A 19,014-nucleotide genomic window follows, 5' to 3' on the forward strand; every position below is an offset into this window, starting at 1 on the left:
CCAAGCTGCCACAACCTGCTCACCCTGGAAAGCACAGGGATAGCTTTAGTGCACGGGTGCTCAGAGGATGTTCCTTGGAGCACCAGTGTGTTTGCAGAGCTCTTTGAGGTGGTCTACAGAATGAAACATTCTCACAAGCAAGTTATGAGAGAGAGGGAAGGCGGATTCATTATTATTGTTAGAGTAGCAGCTAGAGACACCCCCCAAGATAGGGGCCTCACTGTGCTAAGCACAGTACAAACACACCATACAAGACAGTCCCTGCCCCACAGAGCTGACGGTGTAAATCACACAGCAGGCCAGTGGTAGAGATGGGAACAGAACACAGGTCTCCTGACTCCTGATCTAGTGCTTTATCCACTAGAGGACAGCAGAGCACTCTGTTGCGGAGTTCTGCATGGAATGAACAGGTTGGAGAACTGCTGTGCTGTACAGTGAGCTGTGGTCGGTAATGGCTTCCCTGCGGTTCCCCTCTCCAGCTTCTGCTGTGTGGTGGTGTGGGCCCTTCTGTAAGTAGGGGAGCAAGCTTATTTGGAAGATCAGACTGCACCATCTGCCTCTACAGCAGTCAGTGAATCCATTCCCTCATGTGATAACTGGGGTCTGCCTGTATCAGAAATGTGTCCTGATAGAGACTGCTGGGGCAGTGATCTGAAAGCCTGGATAAGCGACCTATTACTGGTGTACGTAAATCTGGAATTCAAATTGCTTGTGAATATTTTGAGCCAGGGAACTGAACAAATGCAAATACAATGCACAACTGCATGCTTCATTGGCTTATATGTAATTTCCCCCCTATAGTATATCCAGAATAGTTCAGCGAAAAATAATCTGGGAACTGTGCATGGATATGAAGGTCTTTCCGGGTTCTAAAAGGGGGCCTTTGTGGTGGTATTTGCCAGTAACAGGAAGCATTGCCAGACCCCTTAGCTTAGTAGCTATATGTGGATTAAAATGAATTGCAATAAAACAAGTGACTTGTTTCATCTTTACTTGGCCTTCTAATCATTGTCTGATACCCTCTGCATTAAAAGCATTGCCTGGAGCTATCCTGCACTGCCATCCAGTTCAGCAGTGCTTCTTACTGATGAAATTAGAACAGAGCATCACAGCCCACTTGGGACCCTATACATCCAGTCACAGAAATCTATAAGAAAAGGGGTAGAACAGCAAAGTCAGATGCATTTGGGACAGCTCTATGGGGACAGCATATTGTCCTAATGAAGTGTCTCTCGCAGCTAAGGCCCTGATCCTGCAATGAGGTCCACATAAGCAGGTCCATACACCCATCTGAAGCTCATTTCAGGAGCCAAAGAGAAGACGCCTTTTAAAAATAAGTTTGAAAAGGTTTTGAAATGCAATACTAGAGTACACTTTGTTTTTTTCTTTTTCTTTTAATCTTTATTTAGCAGCTTTTGCATTTAAAAAAAAATCTGAGCTCAGATTTAATATTAGATATAATATTACACACATTTAGCACCAGTTAACACTTTCAGTAATGTCTCCATGATACATGCCAGCTAAGCAGAATTTATGCCAATACTGTCCTCATTAAGGAGCGGTTCCTGCCTGTTGTTAAATCAGTTACTTGGGAGATGCCTCAGTAAAGCACCTGCCCTCATAAAGCACATCCTGAAGTAAGTGGAGTCCAGTACATTGTGATAGAAGGAAAGGGTGGGGGAGTAAGTAATTCAATAGGGGTGAAATCCTGGCCCTTTTGAAGCCAGTGGGGGCAGGATTTTGCCCTAGATTTCTTAAGTAGAACAGCAAGTATCTTTAAAACATTTGTCAACTATTTCAATACATCTTGAAGATTTCTAAATATAATGCACCTATAATGCTAAATGTTATTGCAGGTTACAAATTTTTGACAAACCATATTTAATAGCTTGCTCCTGTTCCCTTGTCTCTCCGATCTCTTTTTTTCTGCCAGTACAAAGGGCAACATACATTGAAAACACAGAAGAGAGCATACACGTGCCTACTGCAGGGTTAAATGTGTAGTGAGCATAGCTGAGTAGGTTTTTTTTATCCCATTTTGTATAACTTTGTCTGGTCCAAGCACCTAACATTCTAATACATTTCAGCTTTGTTTCTGAAGCATACAAGATGTACCACATGGAAAATGTATTGTAGCTTAATAACCCCATCTCTGATGGGATTTTGAAGGATAAAAAGACCTTTTGATGCCAACAATTCAACTGAATCAAAGAAGTAAGACAATGTCATAGGTGCATTGGCACTCTACATATATACTATAGAATGAAGTAATCATGCTAAAGCGGGGACACAACAGAGTATGAGGCATATGAACTAATATTTAAAAGAAAAGGAACATAGATGAAAAGCAATCTGGCAAAACACAAACTGGACCAAAAGATCTGGACAAAAAGTGTCGGTTGCAGCTGATCTCACACACACAAAAGAAAATATTTAGTACTCTCTAGCTAATATCCCTATTGCTCAATCTCAGCTGGGTGACGGATGAGCTATCCAGAGTGCAGCAGGCAACAGAAATTAGAAAATGTTAAGGTGTCTAAGAAAGTAGTTGTTGCATTAATTAAAGAGAGGACACAAAATTGCATAGTTGCCCTGAAGCCACTTAGTAGGATGGAATAATGGAGGTAGTAGTAGTCCCCAAAAAGCAAGAGCATTAGAAAAAAAGATGGGAAGGATTTCATGAAACATGTCAGACCTTGTTAAAGAGATATTATGTAACTTCATGACCCATAACTTGTCTACCCGTAAGCATCTAAATCTAGGTAAAATGAGCTGATACGAAGTGTTGCTGAGAACCTGCAGTTCCCATTGACTTCAGTGAAATCTGGAGATGCTCAGCACTTCTGAACAACAGATCACTTTTATCTAGATGCCTAAATGTGGATTTAGATGCCTAGCTTTGGGCACCCAAATTCAAAAATGTGGCCATCCCCTTATCTCTAAGACTTTGCATGCACAACACCTGATTTTTATGCAGAAGTGCAGTAACTGCATGTGTGGCTGGTACCTGGCCTGAGGTACTTGACTTTTTACTAATACAGCCCAACAGGTCATTTCCATGTGGCTCTTACAGTGCTAGTCAAGCTGAGATAACTAGTATTTTAGCAGTAGCGACAGATCTGAAAGGATGAATGTTAATACTCTAGAGATGAAATAATCAGACTGAGCAAGAGCCTGAATGCAGAGGGAGAATGGCAGTGTAAATTCATGTCCTTACGTGGACATGGGCACCCGCTCCTGCCTGGACACGGCATTGCAGGGGACATTGCCTCTTGCACTCCCTCTGTTGGCCACGATGGTCAGTCCCAGCTAGTCCCTTCTGCAGACTGCCTTACTGGATCTTCTGTGGCTCGGCCCTCTGGCCAAATTTTTAACACTTCAGTCCCTTTCCGGGGTTCAACTCTGAATAAAAAAAAGTCCATTGCCCCACCTGGGCTTCTTCCTCAATTCCTGGTCCTGGCAGATCTTAGCTCAGGGCTCCTCTCCTCTTTAGGACCCCACCACCAGAGTTAATCCCACTCCTACATTCAAAATGGCTGCCTAGGAAGGAGTACTGCGGAAAGTGATCTGGAGGTAATAGTGGATCACAAGCTAAATATGAGTCAACAGTGTAACACTTGCAACAACAAAAAAGCAAACATCATTCTGGGAGATATTAGTAGGAGTATTTTAAGCAAGACACAAGAAGTAATTCTTCTTTTCTACTGCACGCTGATTAGGCCTCAACTGAAGTATTGTTGTAGGCACCAAATTTCAGGAAAGATGTGGACAAATTGGAGAAAGTCCAGATAAGAGCAGCAAAAATGATTTAAAGCTTGGAAAAAATTGAGTTTGTTTAGTCTGGAGAAGAGAAGCCTGAGAGGGGACATGACAGTTTTTAAGTACATAAAAGGTTGTTACAAGGAGGAGGGAGAAATATTGTTCTCATTAACCTCTGAGGATAGGACAAGAAGCAATGGGCTTAAATTGCAGCAAAAACAGTTTAGGCTGGACATTAGGAAAAACTTCCTGCAACTCTGTTTCCTGGCCACAGCCAGTCCCAAACTAATGGGCTCCAGGCCCTTCCCAGGGAGAGAGAACTCTCCCTACCTCCTGTCTCCTGGGTCTCCCGCCCTGTGCTTTCTTTTTTTGTTTTTTGGTGCAGCAGCCTTGTCCATGAGGCTATGACCACCACTTCCGTCATTCGTTTTTAGCCAAGTTTTTAAAATTTATATCTTTTCATTCAGGAATGGTCTACACTGAAAACTTACATTACCATAGCTATGTCTCTCAGGGGTGTGAACAGTTCACACCCCTGGGAGATGTAGCTATGCCAACCTACCTCCCACAGTAGGCAGTGCTAAGTCGACAGAAGAATTCCTCCATCAACCTACCTAGTGCCTCTTGAGGTGGTGGATTAACTATAGCAATGGGAGAGCTGCTCCCCTTGCTGTAGTGAGTGTTTACAGTGGCGTAGCTGCAGCGATACAGCCGTTCCATTATAATGTTTTAAGTGTAGACATAGGCCACGTTTACATTACAAACTTTGATCAATGCAAGTTATGTTGACATAAAGCTGCTGCAGTTAATTGCTTATGTGCATGCATACTTGGCTCCTTGCGTCGGCATTGCATGTGTTCACCAGGACTGCTTGTGTCAATGCATAGTGCAGTGCACCATAGGTAGGTAACTCAGTGTGTAACCTGCCACTGTCCAGCCCTACTGTATTTTGGGAAGTTTTGGCAATGCATGGTGGGGCAGAAATGAGTCATGCAGGGGTGACTGGGAGCAAGGGGTCAACATCCCAGCATGCAAGTGTCTCCATCACAGAATGTCATCTATATTCCATAATTTTTGCACCTTTTTAAAAATTCTTATGAACCTGTGTGGTTCTTGCTCTCCACTATCTCTGATGGAAGCATGGAGCCTGCACAGCTCTGCACTATTGTCATAAGCACTGCAAGCACAAGACGCACAATTCTCTGGTATTTGCAGAGCTGTAAGAAGAACCACAGCAGCGGGGAACATGATGATTTCTTGGAGGACAGATGGTTGTGGGACATAGTGAGAACCAATTCAAGGTTGTTGGTGGCATTCATGGAGCAGCTGCGTATGGTGGAGCACTGCTTCCAGGCCTGAGAAACGAGTACTAGCTGGTGGGATAACATTGTAGTGCAAACTTGGGATGACAAGCAGTGGCTGCAAAACTTTTGAATGCGCAAGGCCATATTCCTGGATATGTGTGCTGAGATTGCTTCAGCGCAGAGACACCAGAATGACAGCTACACTGATAGTGGAAAAACAAGTGGCGATTGCACTGTGGAAACTTGCAATGTCGGATTGCTACCCCCTGTTGGTGGCAAACCATTTTGGAGTTGAAAAATCCACTGTGAGGGCCATTGTTATGCCAGTATTAGGGCCATTAATTGCCTCCCGCTATGCAGGACTGTGACTCTCTGCAATATGCAGGACATAGTCAATAGATTTGCAGCAGTGGGGTTTCCAAACTGCAGTGGGGCAGTAGACAGCATATATATCCCTATTTTCACACCAGCCACCTTGCCATAGAGTACCTCAACAAAAAGGGCTATTTTTCTACAGTTATGCAAGTGTTGGTGAAGAAACCCTGGTGATCCACCGACGTCCGTGTTGGCTTGTCAGGGAAGGTGCATGACATTCTCATGTTTAAGAACTCAGGACTTTTCAGAAAGCTACAAGCAGGGACTCTTTTTCCTGAGTGGCAGGTTACCACTAGTGATGTTGAAAAGCCAACAGTGATCCTGGGGGACCCAGCCTACCCCTTGCTCCTGTGGCTCATGAAACCATACACCAGCCAGCTTGACGGTACCAAGGAAAAATTTTACTAACAGCTCAGCAGGTGCAGAATGACAGCTGAATGCAGTTTTGGTAGATTGAAGGGACGCTGACATTGTTTACTCACAAGATTGGATCTCAGTGAAAAAAAACATCCCAATGGTTATAGCTGCCTGCTGTGTCCTGCATAATATCTGTGAAGCAAAAGGGGAAAAGTTGCTTCCAGGGTGGAGGATAGAGGTGGAATTGCTGTCTGCTGAGTTTGAACAGCCAGACACAGGAGCTATGCTGCTCCAGGAAGCTTTAAAAGAGCACTTTAACAGTGAGCCACAGGAATGTATGGTGTACTGTGATACACCTGGCCCTGCTGTTTTGGGGCCTGTTAGGAATGGTGTGGTGCTTGGTGTACGTCTATGACTACAACACTGTCAATGCACATATTAATTTTTCAGTGTTTGCTGTACATTTCTGATTATTACACTGTTTTTGTCACTGATCCTATGAATTGTGTCAAACTGTAGTGTAACAAGTAAGTGGTGTTTTCCGAACTGCTAGGTACTCTGGGGCATATGCTGTGAACTAGTAAAAGATGAATTATTTTCCAAATAGTATTTTATTCAGTAACAAAACCTGTGCAAGAAGAAGTCTGTGCAACTTAAAACCTTAATAAATTAATGGAACAGAACTTAACAAGTGGAAAGGACATTCATGTCCATTTTACCTGCACATACAGCAACCATGGCTTTCACAGGTCAGTGTATATGAAGCTGTGGTTGTCCTTAATGTTCCCTGGGGTGTTGTGATAGGGATAGGGAGGAAGCCTCTGAGGCCATGTGGAATGTTGAAGGGGTGGGGGGTGTCGGGAGGTGCTGTAATGGAGTTCTCCCTGGACTTCAGAGGTAGGCGAACCCGTGACTGTTGAACCTGTAGGCCCACAAGAGTCTGCAGCATCTGTGTTTGCTGCCCGAGAAGTCCCATCATGCACTCCCTCTCCTTTTCCTGCTGGGGATGCTGGGCCTTCCTCCTGTGTGCTCTTCCCTTCTCCAGGCTGTCTGCAGTGTTGATCCTTATGGTTTGATGCAGCACTGGCTCGCAGGATCTCATTAAACGTCATCTCATGTTCTCTTCTTTCTTCTCCGTATGTGGCTCAGGCATTCTGCAGGTGTGGAGGGGGAACCCCTCAAGGCCACAATGGCAGCAGCTGAAGCTAAAACACACAGAGGTACCATTGTCAATATAGTCACAATGGGAAGTGAGAGTTAAGATTCAGAACTCCCTTCCCTAGCTCCCCTAAAGTTTCAAACAAGACATGCTTATTGACATTTCTGCTTCAGAGGGCTTGTGCATAGCACCACTCTCAGCACCCGCCTGGGTGTGTACGGACCTCCAGGGCTGAGGTTGAATGAGGAGGGAATTACTCGGTTGCATGAAACTGAGTTGTCAAGGTTCCTTCCCCACTCTGAACTCTAGGGTACAGATGTGGGGACCTGCATGAAAACCCCCTAAGCTTATTTTTAGCAGCTTTAGGTTAAAACTTCCCCAAGGTACAAACTATTTTACCTTTTGCCCTCGGACTTTATTGCTGCCACCACCAAGCGTCTAACAAGTATATAACAGAGAAAGAGCCCCCTTGGAAACGTCTTTCCCCCCCAAAATCCTCCCCAAACCCTACACCCGCTTTCCGGGGAAGGCTTGATAAAAATCCTCACCAATTTGCATAAGTGAACACAGACCCAAACTCTTGGATCTTAAGAACAATGATAAATGAATCAGGTTCTTAAAATAAGAAGTTTAACTGAAGAAAAAGTAAAAGAATCACCTCTGTAAAATCAGGATGGAAAATACGTTACAGGGTAATCAGATTCAAACCATAGAAAATCCCTCGAGGCAAAACCTTAAGTTACAAAAAGACACAAAAACAGGAATATACATTCCATTCAGCACAACTTATTTTATCAGCCATTTAAACAAAACAGAATCTAACGCATCTCTAGCTAGATTACTTACTAAGTTCTAAGACTCCATTCCTGTTCTGTTCCTGGCAAAAGCATCACACAGACAGAGAGAACCCTTTGTTCCTGCCCCCCTCCAGCTTTGAAAGTATCTTGTCTCCTCATTGGTCATTTTGGTCAGGTGCCAGCGAGGTTATCCTAGCTTCTTAACCCTTTACAGGTGAAAGGGTTTTTCCTCTGGCCAGGACGGATCTTAAAGGTGTTTACCCTTCCCTTTATATTTATACACGAGTATAGAGCAATAGCACTGGTTGCAGCACTGTTTTCCACAGGTGGTGGTGATTTTAGTGGATATCTCACTCCTCAGGATAACAAAGGCAGAGAGAGACAGCTGTTGCTGGTGTCCTGAAGCCACTCAGGCCTGCGTGCCACTAGCCTGTGTACTGCAGTTGTGCTTGTGTGCCTTATTTCTTTCCTTGATTGTTAATTTGCAATCCTCATTCCACCAAGGAACCAGATTTCTAAGTCGGGGGCAATTTGATGTTTCATAGATGGCTGGATCTTTGGGCTTATGCCCAAATAAATTTGTTAGTCTCTAAGGTGCCACAAGTACTCCTTGTTGTTTTTGCTGATACAGACTAACATGGCTACCACTCTGAATTCTGCATTCTGTTCAGCATGAAAAGTGAACGAGAGATTTCCTGGAATTAAATGCAACTCCTGTATCAAGGAGTTAAAACAGTTTGGATTGTTTAAATTTGCTTCACTGAAAATCACATGGTTTTTATTTCCATTTATTCATTTTAATTGTAAAAATACTGCAGTATTTGGGTTACAAGTTTCCAGAACCCATCTGTTAAAAACTCCTATTTTATCCATAGATTCTGCAATGGGATTGCTAGTAGTATTGCAGTACTAAATGTTTAATTACAGCATATTGAAAGGATCAATACTTAATCCAAATCTACCTAAAGAGCACCTTCACAGTCAACTGTCTACCAAAATACTGTGACTGTTGGAAGCTCTGTAAATGGAACCCACCTAGGATTGTATTTTTCTTGCAAGAAAGAGATTTCTGCTTATTTTGAGTTTTAGAATATGCCTTCTAGCAGCTTTTATTGACAGTTGACTATGAAAGACCTGAAACTAGATTTCTCAGATATGAGTGCCTAATCTGTATTTAGGTATCTCCTTAAAAGTGACCTGATTTGCTGAGCACCTGCAGCTCACAGTGAAGTCAATGGCAATTGTCTGTTCACTGTATCTGAAATTCAGGCCACTTTAAAATCTCAGATCAGAAAAGAACAAGTCCCATTGACTTCAGTAGGATTAAACATGTGCTTAAAGTTAAACATATATTTATGCACTGTCCTGAATTGGGGCTTATTGAGGTACCTCCAGAGTATTATGGATTTAGGTGGTTAACTTCAGTCACCCAAGCTTGAAAATTTTAGCTGTGCTTTTTTTATCACGGGGATCTCACATCACCCTCCTTTTGTGGATATGTAACTTTGCACATCCAACAACCTGCACATGCACTTTTCAAGCTCTAACAACCACTAACCCACAGTTAGAGTTTGAAAAATGTGTGCCTGAGGCTTGGTCTATATGTGACCAACTTATGTTGGCATAACTACACTGCTCAGTGGTGTGGAAATTCCTGAGCGATGTAGTTAAATTTACCTAATCCCCAGTGTAAACAATGCTGTGTTGACAGGAGGGCTTCTCTCATAGACATAGCTACCGCCTCTCAGAGAGGTGGAATACCCATTGCAACAGGAGAAGCTCTCCTGTTGGCATAAGTAGTATCTTCACAAAGCTCTACAGCGATGCAGCTGCATCGCTTTAAGTGTAGACATATCCTGAATGTTTCCATGTGCCATGTTGCATGCACAAAAAGGAGGTCACCTCTTAAAAATCAAATCCTGATTGTTTGAAATAGGCAATGAGCTCAAGTATTGCTATCCCAAATATCACTTTTCAGAAGGATGATTGCTGTCACATGGAGGATCACAAATGCCAACTTGAGTCAAAAACTTTTATTTCAAACTTTCTGAAAAATATGACTGAGCACAATGGTTTTTTTTTTTTTTTGGTAAATTCTGGAAATCTCTATTATTTTTGTTGGGTCAATCCCATATCTAATATAAATGTACTCTATTAGGATAAACCTATTGTGAGACATGATTTGCCAGATAAACGTAAACAATCTTATTGTAAACATTTTCTCCAATAAGTCCCCCCCCTTTAGAACTCTTAATAAGGAAGAAAATCTGTCTCTAATCTAATCCATTTCTCAGTTCAAGAAAATTCTCTATTCCATAACTCCTTTCAGAACCTGCCAATGCTGTTCCTTGATTAGCTGAAAAAGATGAGACACGCTGTTTTCTCTACTCCTTTTCTTTGTATCTGTCCCTCTATGTGGAACTGGAAATGCTTCCTTGTCATAAATATAAAGGGAAGGATAAACATCTTTCTGTATACAGTGCTATAAAATCCTTCCTGGCCAGAGGCAAAACCCTTTCACCTGTAAAGGGTTAAGAAGCTAAGGTAACCTAGCTGGCACCTGACCCAAAATGACCAATGAGAGGACAAGATACTTTAAAATCTGGAAAGAGGGGAACAAAGGATTGGTCTGTCTGTGTGATGCTTTTGCCAGCAACAGATCAGGAATGCAGACTTATAACTCCAGTTAAATTAGTAAGTAATTTAGCTAGAAATGCGTTAGATTTCCTTTTGTTTAATGGCTGGTAAAATAAGCTGTGCTGAGTGGAATGTATGTTCCTTCTTTTGTGTCTTTTTGTAACTTATGGTTTTGCCTAGAGGGATTCTCTGTGTTTTGAATCTGATTACCCTGTAAAGTATTTTCCATCCTGATTTTACAGAGGTGATTCTTTTACCTTTTCTTTAATTAAAATTCTTCTTTTAAGAACCTGATTGATTTTTCATTGTTCTTAAGATCCAAGGGTTTGGGTCTGTGTTCACCTCACCAATTGGTGAGGATTCTTATCAAGCCTTCCCCAGGAAAGGGGGTGTAGGACTTGGGGGGGTATTTTGGGGGAAGATGTCTCCAAGTGGTCTCTTTCCCTGTTTTTTGTTTAAAATGCTTGGTGGTGGCAGCATACGGTTCAAGGACAAGGCAAAGTTTGTACCTTGGGGAAGTTTTTAACCTAAGCTGGTAAGAATAAGCTTAGGGGGTCTTTCATGCAGTCCCCACATCTGTACCCTAGAGTTCAGAGTGGGGAAGGAACCTTGACATTCCTCTTCTACACTCCTTGCCTCTGCCAGCCAAGGGAATGAGAGAGGGACTGATCATGAAATCCAGCTGTCCTGCATGACCATGTAGAACGCTCCTATATGAGCACAGGGTTGGCCCCAGATTTTGACATTTTGTTGTTTGTTTAAAGTTCTTTACAAATATACTGGAAGCATTAAAACTGCTGATTCAGGGTAGATGTAATTTGTATTTAGTAGTATTTTTGCAGACTTTACATCAGTTTGTAGAGGTGGATCGATGGAGTTTAAAAGGGGTAAAAGGATAAAAATTGTCTTTTCATACAAAGAACATTCTTACATAGTAGAAAATGCAAACTAGTGTCTGCGTTGATGCTTGCTTGTCTGTGGCTTCCTTAAGCACGGGAAATATTGACCATTAGAAGAGATGCTGATCATGTCTCATTGCATGGTATGTGATACAGATTAAAACACACATGTCATGGCGACTGGCACTTTACAAAATGCCTTAGGTAGATAGATGGATGTACTTTAACTGCATCAGCTGAAAAACAAATTCATCTGTAGTTTGTTGCCCACAAAAATGAAGCCTGATTAAATAGATGCACTATAGATTCATGTTTTAGTATACTTTACCAATGGGTAGAATGAATAGGAAAGGAATATGATCTTTTCATCTCAGCCAATAACAAAATATTCCAAGTATATTACTCTAAACTGTAGGAACAAGGATCTTGTAAAGAGATCTTCTCTTCAGTCGCAGGATTAATATAGCCCTTTTGTAATCAGATTAGATAAAAAGAGATCTAGCACCTATTCATTTATTAGCTTCGTATTCCTTGTTGCTCACACTCATTTTTATCACAGTTTTGAGATGACCTATTTTGTTAAATGGCAGCTATTTATTGTTGGTAGGGCACAGGTAAGCCTTTGTTTAGCCCTCAGGCTCAACCAGAGTTTAACTGCTTGGAAAATGAGAGAGTGATATTACTATATAGAGTGTATATGAATACAAGTATCAATATATGAATGTCATCCTAGTTAGAAAGTGCACTGTGTGGCCAGAGTTTAATGTACAGTATGTCTCGTAGAGGGTGATTATGTAGCTTACATCCTTGATGCATCTCACAGATTTATACTGGCAGGCTTAAAGAAGGGCCTTAGTTTAAATTATCTCACATTGCAGGTGACTGCATTAGGGGTGTTTTGAGAGCTTTCATAGTGTCTAGGTTATTTTGCCTTATGCGCCCACCTTTCATTTCTTTTTATTTTCCTTCCCCTCTCAGAATCTCTCTCTCCCTCCCCAACCACCTCTCCCAATATGTTCTACAAGCAATTAGATAGCCAGAAGATTTTTTTTTTAAACTATGAGTGGTTGGTGACTATTCCAAGCCCATGAAGTCTTTGAGATTGTAAAATCCTTGGAAGGAAGCTCTGGAGAGAGTGACATGTCTTTTCTTTTTCTCTTTATAATTAATGATGACATAAATGTACTGAGTAGTTATTGTTCTGTTGTAAAAACAAGTACATGATGATCTCAGAGTCCTTCTGTGGAACACTGCCACAGGAAAGGAGAAACGCTGTCTATGGACTGAATTGTCAGTAGCCTGGAAGAGAAATGTTCTGTCAGAACAGCAGTGTTGTGAGTGAGAATCAAATATGATGGTAAAGAGTATAGTGCAGCCATGTGATAAAATGTGGGAGTAATTTTTCAGGTTTGTTTTGAAAGGAATATTGTCATCTTACATTTACTAGTTGTAAATCATGTATATTTAGAATCCCTGTCCCAGGAATAGTTTGTCTGCCTTGTTTGTTTTTTATTTTGCTCCAACTTTTTTGTTTATGGCCAGTAAACATAGTCTGTTGTTTCTGAAACCTGTGTAAACAACAGCTTGAGAGTGTACGCATGTAGTATCACTGTCCTACAAGCCTGGGTTGCTGCCAGCTACAAGGCTTCTCCTGCAACACAAGAGGAGCAGCTCCAGGGGAAGCCATGGAAGATCAGTGAAGATGTACAGGCCTAAGGAATCTCCTGCTCTGAGATCTGGGGGAAGAGTACTGTTGTTGAACTAGGAGACACTCCCTCCCCCCTTCCCACTGAGAGGAGAGAGAAACCGGAAACAACAGCAAACCTTCCCTCCTGCCTCCTCCTTCCCCCAAAGCTATTGTGGGACACCCCCTCAAAATGCTAGTTAGCAATGGCATGGTGAATACCAGTTTCATCCCATAACAGCCTGGAGCTCTCTCTTATACCCTTCCTGCAGAGTGAATGGGTAGGGGTCGTTTTCAGTATTTACCAATTCTCTCAGAAGATTTCTTGGGTTTTGACAAAGCCGGTATTCAGATTTTAATAATTTTCATCCAAATTTTGGATTTTTGGGGCTCAGGAATTTTTCACAGCTAAAGTAGATGGGGCTGTGCTGAAGGGCCAGAGTCAAGAGGGGAGGAGAAGGCTGCACTCTGTGAGCACTGGCCCCCATGCCAGACAGAGCCCCCTCCTGACCCAGGCCCTTCAGCACTGCCCTGTCCACTTCCTGGGTCCCTGTCCATCTTGTTTTTCTGCTGTGTAGCTGCAGCAGCCACCAGTCAACAGTTAACTCTGATCTGCGCAGGCATGCTGAGGAGGCAGGTGGGGAGTCTGCGAACAGGAAGCCAAAGGATGCACCCTCTGAGTACTGGCCCCCATTCTGGGCAGAGACCCCACCTGATCCCAGCCCTTCGGCATGGCCTCATCCACTTCCTCTGTACAGTGGTGGAGCAAGACGGGCAGGGAGTGATCAGAGACCACTTGATCACTGCATTGTCAGTGCCCCCCACACCATGTGGCCCATATAACTACTGAACGCCTGTCCACCCTGACCGCTGCCCTTCGTTTTTGGTTTTTATCAGTTTTTACCTGTTTTTTTTTTTAAATTTTCAAATAAACACTAAATTTCCTGCAGATGTATCAAAAAAAAAAAAAAAGAAATGGCATTATGAATGGGGGAGGAAGCACAGGAGATTCAGAGCTGCATGTGATCTTCATCATGTCCTCAGTGTGTATGATGCCTGTAAGGAGCCAGTACTGGGACATGTAAACAAACCCTCTCAATCTGTGTTGGAGGGAACATATAAAAATGTGTTGGAAAACTGGAGAATACAGATCTGAGTTGAAGGCAGATTTCTTATTGTTTCCAAAAAGGAGTTAGTAACATAACTAAGAGAAACAGCGTTGTTTTTTTTTTTTTTTTTTTTTGTCAATTTGATGCTATTCCTTTACAGTCCTTGGGGTTTTTTTCTCCCTTTCTTCAAATAAACAGATTTTTTTTCTTCTTTTACTTTTCAAAATAACATTGGATGAGTAAATATTGATGCACTGTACAGCAGAGGCAGGGAAAACGTCTGTAATGTTGGGACAATAAATTTTGACATGACTACCAACAGAAGGTAAGTAGTATAAAATACCTTCCATTTCTAAAGCTCCTTTCATCCAAAGATCTTAAAGCAGTTTATAAAGGTTATACTGTGCTTTAAGGCCCAGCCCTGTGTTGGGGCAGTGTTGAGCTGGCCTGCCTCAGGGGAACTGGGGGAGAGGCTGTGCCTCAGGAAAGCACAATCCTTCTCATATGTGCAGGATGGTTTACATAGATTGCATAAGCCTTCCAGACTGGTGCACTTTGCTGTTAATAGTGCCTTTATGGACTAGTGTGGAGGGGCCTGGAAGTGTCCCATTTTTCCCTTTGGAGAGAGATGCTTTTGGGAGAGAGGAAGGGAGTAGCAGCAGCAGGCACTGTGATTGACCTAGGTCTGTGTCCAGGGCATGGAATGGAGAGAGGTTCCTTGTGCCTCATTGCCTACTTGTTATTCCTGTACAGTGATGAATAGAACCCAAACTTAGTATTTATCAACATTTTTTTGTTTATTCCAATTACACAGTATCCAAACCACTTCCCAGTTTTGTGCATATTGCACCAGTTTGCACTTGACATGAAATTCTTAGGAAAAAATGAGGTGATACAATACTGTGAACATGTCAGTGTATATATAGATGTCAGGTATGTGAACTCCATAAAACAGGGGGTTTGTGGCTTTTATGTTCTCTCCACATATGATGATTCCAATAAAGGCCTGATCTGTCCCTCATTGAAATGAATGACATGACTTATCTTTGCTTCATTGGGGCCATACCTGGTGCCCAATTCTGATATTTACTTTTCTACATAATTCAGTTGAAGTCAATGGAACTATACATGTGAGAGAGGCTACATGACAGAGACTGTACTGGCATAGTCCCCTCCAGTAGACACAGCGTACACCATACAAAGAATTTTTCTGCTGGTGTAGGAGCACCATCACTCTCAACATTAGCTAGCTAAAAGCATTCTTTTGTTAGCACAGCTGTGTCTACACGGGAAGTTTTGGTGACATAATTATGTTAGGGGCTGTGGATTTTTCACACTCCTGACAAACACAGCTGTGCCAATATACGTTTTATGTGTACACCATACCTAAAATTAGACTTTGGAGTCAGAGTTTCTAAGATTGGGCCCTTAGTGAATGGGGAAAACAGATAAGAACAACCTCCCCGCCACACACTTATTGAAGTTTTCTCCCCTTTGCCAGAAAGATGGTTCCTTGCTGTTTTCCCCCAGAGGCCCTGACCAGATTAGGAAAGAAATTTTTTTTTTTTAAATTAGCTCATATGTTTTAAGAAAATGGTGTTTACATAGGTGTTAGCACCTCTAGAGTAGATTTTTTTAAAAAATATGTTTATACATACATAAGCTCATCATGCTAAACACAACCTATACTAGGTACTTATTTTTTAAACAGTATGTAGAAAAATAAAACACCTTTTTTCCTCATCTAGATAGGGCCTAAGAATTCTTGAACTCTCGCTCTACTGGATTGTTCACATGACATACTCCTAGGGGAATTCTGCATCACTGTGCATGTGCAGAATTCATGTCCCCCGCAGATTTCTTTGCTTCCCCGCAGAAAAAGTCACAAGAGCAGTCATGCGCTCCTCCCCAGCAGCTCAGGGAGGCTGGTTCAGGCACCTGGAGTAGCCGGTAGAGACATAAATCACCGTGGGGGGGAGGGGAGGCTAGGCAGTTGTGTGTGTGAGAGAGGGAAATACTCTGTCCCTCTTGCTCGCTATTACAGCACACTCTGCATGGAGGGGCAGGTCTTTGGGGTGTTTCTGAGGAGGTAGGTGTGGGGCAGGCTCTGTCCCCTCAGACAGAGCAGAATGTAGCAGCCTGCCTGCTTAGTGAATTGTTCCCATTTTTTTGTAAATTCCCCCAGGAGTATAACACAGGTGTAAAAGTTTTAAGGCTCCTTTACATTGCCAGAGTGGTGTAAAGGACAGTATGGCCTTATAAATGCTTATGGTGCTTTAGTGATTAGAACTGGTCTAAATTTTGGACTGAAAAAATTTCCTATCAAAATGTGCTCCATGAACTATTAGTTACCTTTCTGCAGATAGCCAATAGACAATATAAATTGTGGGTTGATTCTCCAGCCCTCACTTGCTCTTCAGTTGCTTATGCTGTAACACTGAGTATATGGGTGAACATATTTATTGACTAATAACTAGAAATAAAGGGCCAATCTAGCTACATTATTGTTAGAGAGAGGGGGGTTGGTGATTTCCTCCAACGCTCCCCACTTCCATTCTCCATCACTTATATTGTAGTTTAAATAAATTACCAAAATAATTGAAACTAGCATGATTATATTGCTTTATTTTGACAAATGAAATATGCAGAATTTTGAAGAATTTTTAAATAGTGTGCAGAATTTTTAATGTTTTTGTGCAGAATTCTTCTGGGAGTAATTACAAAATGGAAGGTTGCTCTGTCCCATTTGGGTTGTTCTCCTATAGTATTTTTTTACTATGATAAATTTTCTAGTTAGGTATATCTTTTATGAGGTAGAAAATAAAAATGAAGAGTGCTAAGTTATTTTTGCTGCCTTATAGCCAAATTTGAGAGACTGGGAGAATATTAAGTCCCTGGTCAAATGTTTTCCATGCTACTTTTTCTTTGAAAACTAAAAATATGGCTATTTTGAGATAATTATGACTAAGATTGTTCTGTAACTTCCATATAGAAAATCTTAGTGCGACTCTTGCTATAACTCTCTCTATAGGATGCACAGAACCCAGGAGGGACTACTCTAAAATGTGTGGTTAATATTTTTGAAGACTTAGTTGCTAAGAAAGTATTTTAAAAATGTATTCTACAGTCTACACGATTATGGGCAGGAGGAGACTGCAGACTTTAATTGTTTCATGTCAATGTAGGTAAACAAAGAAAGGGACTATAAAGGGACGTGCCTATTGCTTCTGTTAATAACACTTCCTTACTCCCTTTCTCCACATCTTTCTATCATATCCCTTCTTAGTGTTCTCTTTTCCAAGCTGAATAGTACCAGTCTTTTTAATCTCTTCTTATATGGAAGCTGTTCCATACCCTTAATAATAATAATTTCTCTTTCTATGTACCTTTCCCAATTCTAATGTATCTTTTTTGAGATGAGGCGAGCAGCACTGCACACAGTATTCCAGGTGTGGGTGTACCATGGATTCATATAGTGACATTATGATATTTACTGTCTTATCATCTATCACTTTCCTAATGGTCCCTAACATTATTAGCTTTTTTTTGTCTGCCACTGAACATTGAGCAGATGTTTTCAGAGAACTATCCACAATGATTCCAAGATCACTTTTTGAGTGGTAACACCTAATTTAGATCATATCATTTTGTATGTATAGTTGGGATTATGTTTTTCAATGTGCATTACTTTGCATTTATCAATTGAATTTCGTCTGCCATTTTGTTGCCCAGTCACCCAGTTTTGTGAGATCCCTTTGTAACCCCTTGCAGTCTGCTTTGGACTGGTTTACCCCTTTTTCCAGATCATTTATGAATATGTTGAACAGTACTTGTCCCAGTACAGACCCATGGGGGACACCACTATTTACCATTCTGAAAACTGACCATTTATTCCTACCCTTTGTTTCCTTTTAACCAGTTATTGATCTATGAGAGGACCTTCCCTCTTATCCCATGGCTGCTTACTTTGCTTAAGAACCTTTGTCAAAGGCTTTCTGAAAGTCCAAATACACTATGTTCACCCTTGTCTATGTGTTTGTTCATACCATCAAAAAATTCTAATAGATTGGCAAGGTATGACTTCCCTTTACAAAAGCCATGTTGACTCTTCCCCAACAAATTGTGTTCACTATGTGTCTGATAATCCTATAATTGCCAGGATCGCCTCTGGAGCCTTTAAAAAAATTGGTGTCCTCCAGGCATTTGATACAGAAGCTGATTTAAATGGTAGGTTACATACCACAGTTTTGGTCTAGTGTTCCTAGTGTTAGAATTTTCACTAAAATTATACACCTCCACTTTGGTGAAATTCCCTTAGCCACATTTGTTATAATTTCTTTAATGTACTATCAGGGTTGATGCAAGCATGTGCCAAATGTCATAAAATATTCAAACTAGAGATGGAAAACACCTGTTAAGTCATTTGTTCCTCTTCAATGCAAGATTGTTCTCTATTGTATGTGAAGTAGCATTTTGTGCAGTGTAATTGTAAATATCTCTGACAATGGGGATTCCACCACTTCCTTTTGAGCCAGTTACAGAATCTAATATATCTTACCCTTGGGGAGTCTTTCCTGATATTCAGTTCTAAATTGTCCCATTTCTTAATTTAATCTCATGAGATTGTACAGGACCACATTTAATGAACCATATTTGCATATTCATACAGATACCATGACCTTCTAATGACAAGCACTTCAGTTGAATCTTTTCTCATCTAACACTATCCTCCTGACATCTCCAACATCCAGTAGTGTCTTACACCTCCATTCCGTCACACTTTCAGCTATGTTTTACACCTGTAGATGTCCGCCAGAGGTCTCCACAAATAGTACTTCATACTGGACTCTGCAAAACCTGCGGCTGATTGAACAGTAAAAAACAGCGCTATTCCCTGTGGTTCAGTCAGTGTGAGAAGACTTCGATATTCACTC

General features: G+C 41.5%; 1 protein-coding gene across 34 annotated transcripts in view; it reads left to right on the forward strand.

The window, feature by feature from the left end:
- The window catches only part of INPP4A (inositol polyphosphate-4-phosphatase type I A), a 196,002-nt gene that overhangs the window by 81,272 nt on the left and 95,716 nt on the right, over nucleotides 1-19,014 (forward strand). The gene's annotated exons all lie outside the window — the stretch shown is intronic.

The sequence above is a fragment of the Chelonia mydas genome, chromosome 1 (genome assembly GCF_015237465.2).
Source record: "Chelonia mydas isolate rCheMyd1 chromosome 1, rCheMyd1.pri.v2, whole genome shotgun sequence".
Taxonomy (NCBI): Eukaryota; Metazoa; Chordata; order Testudines; family Cheloniidae; genus Chelonia; species Chelonia mydas.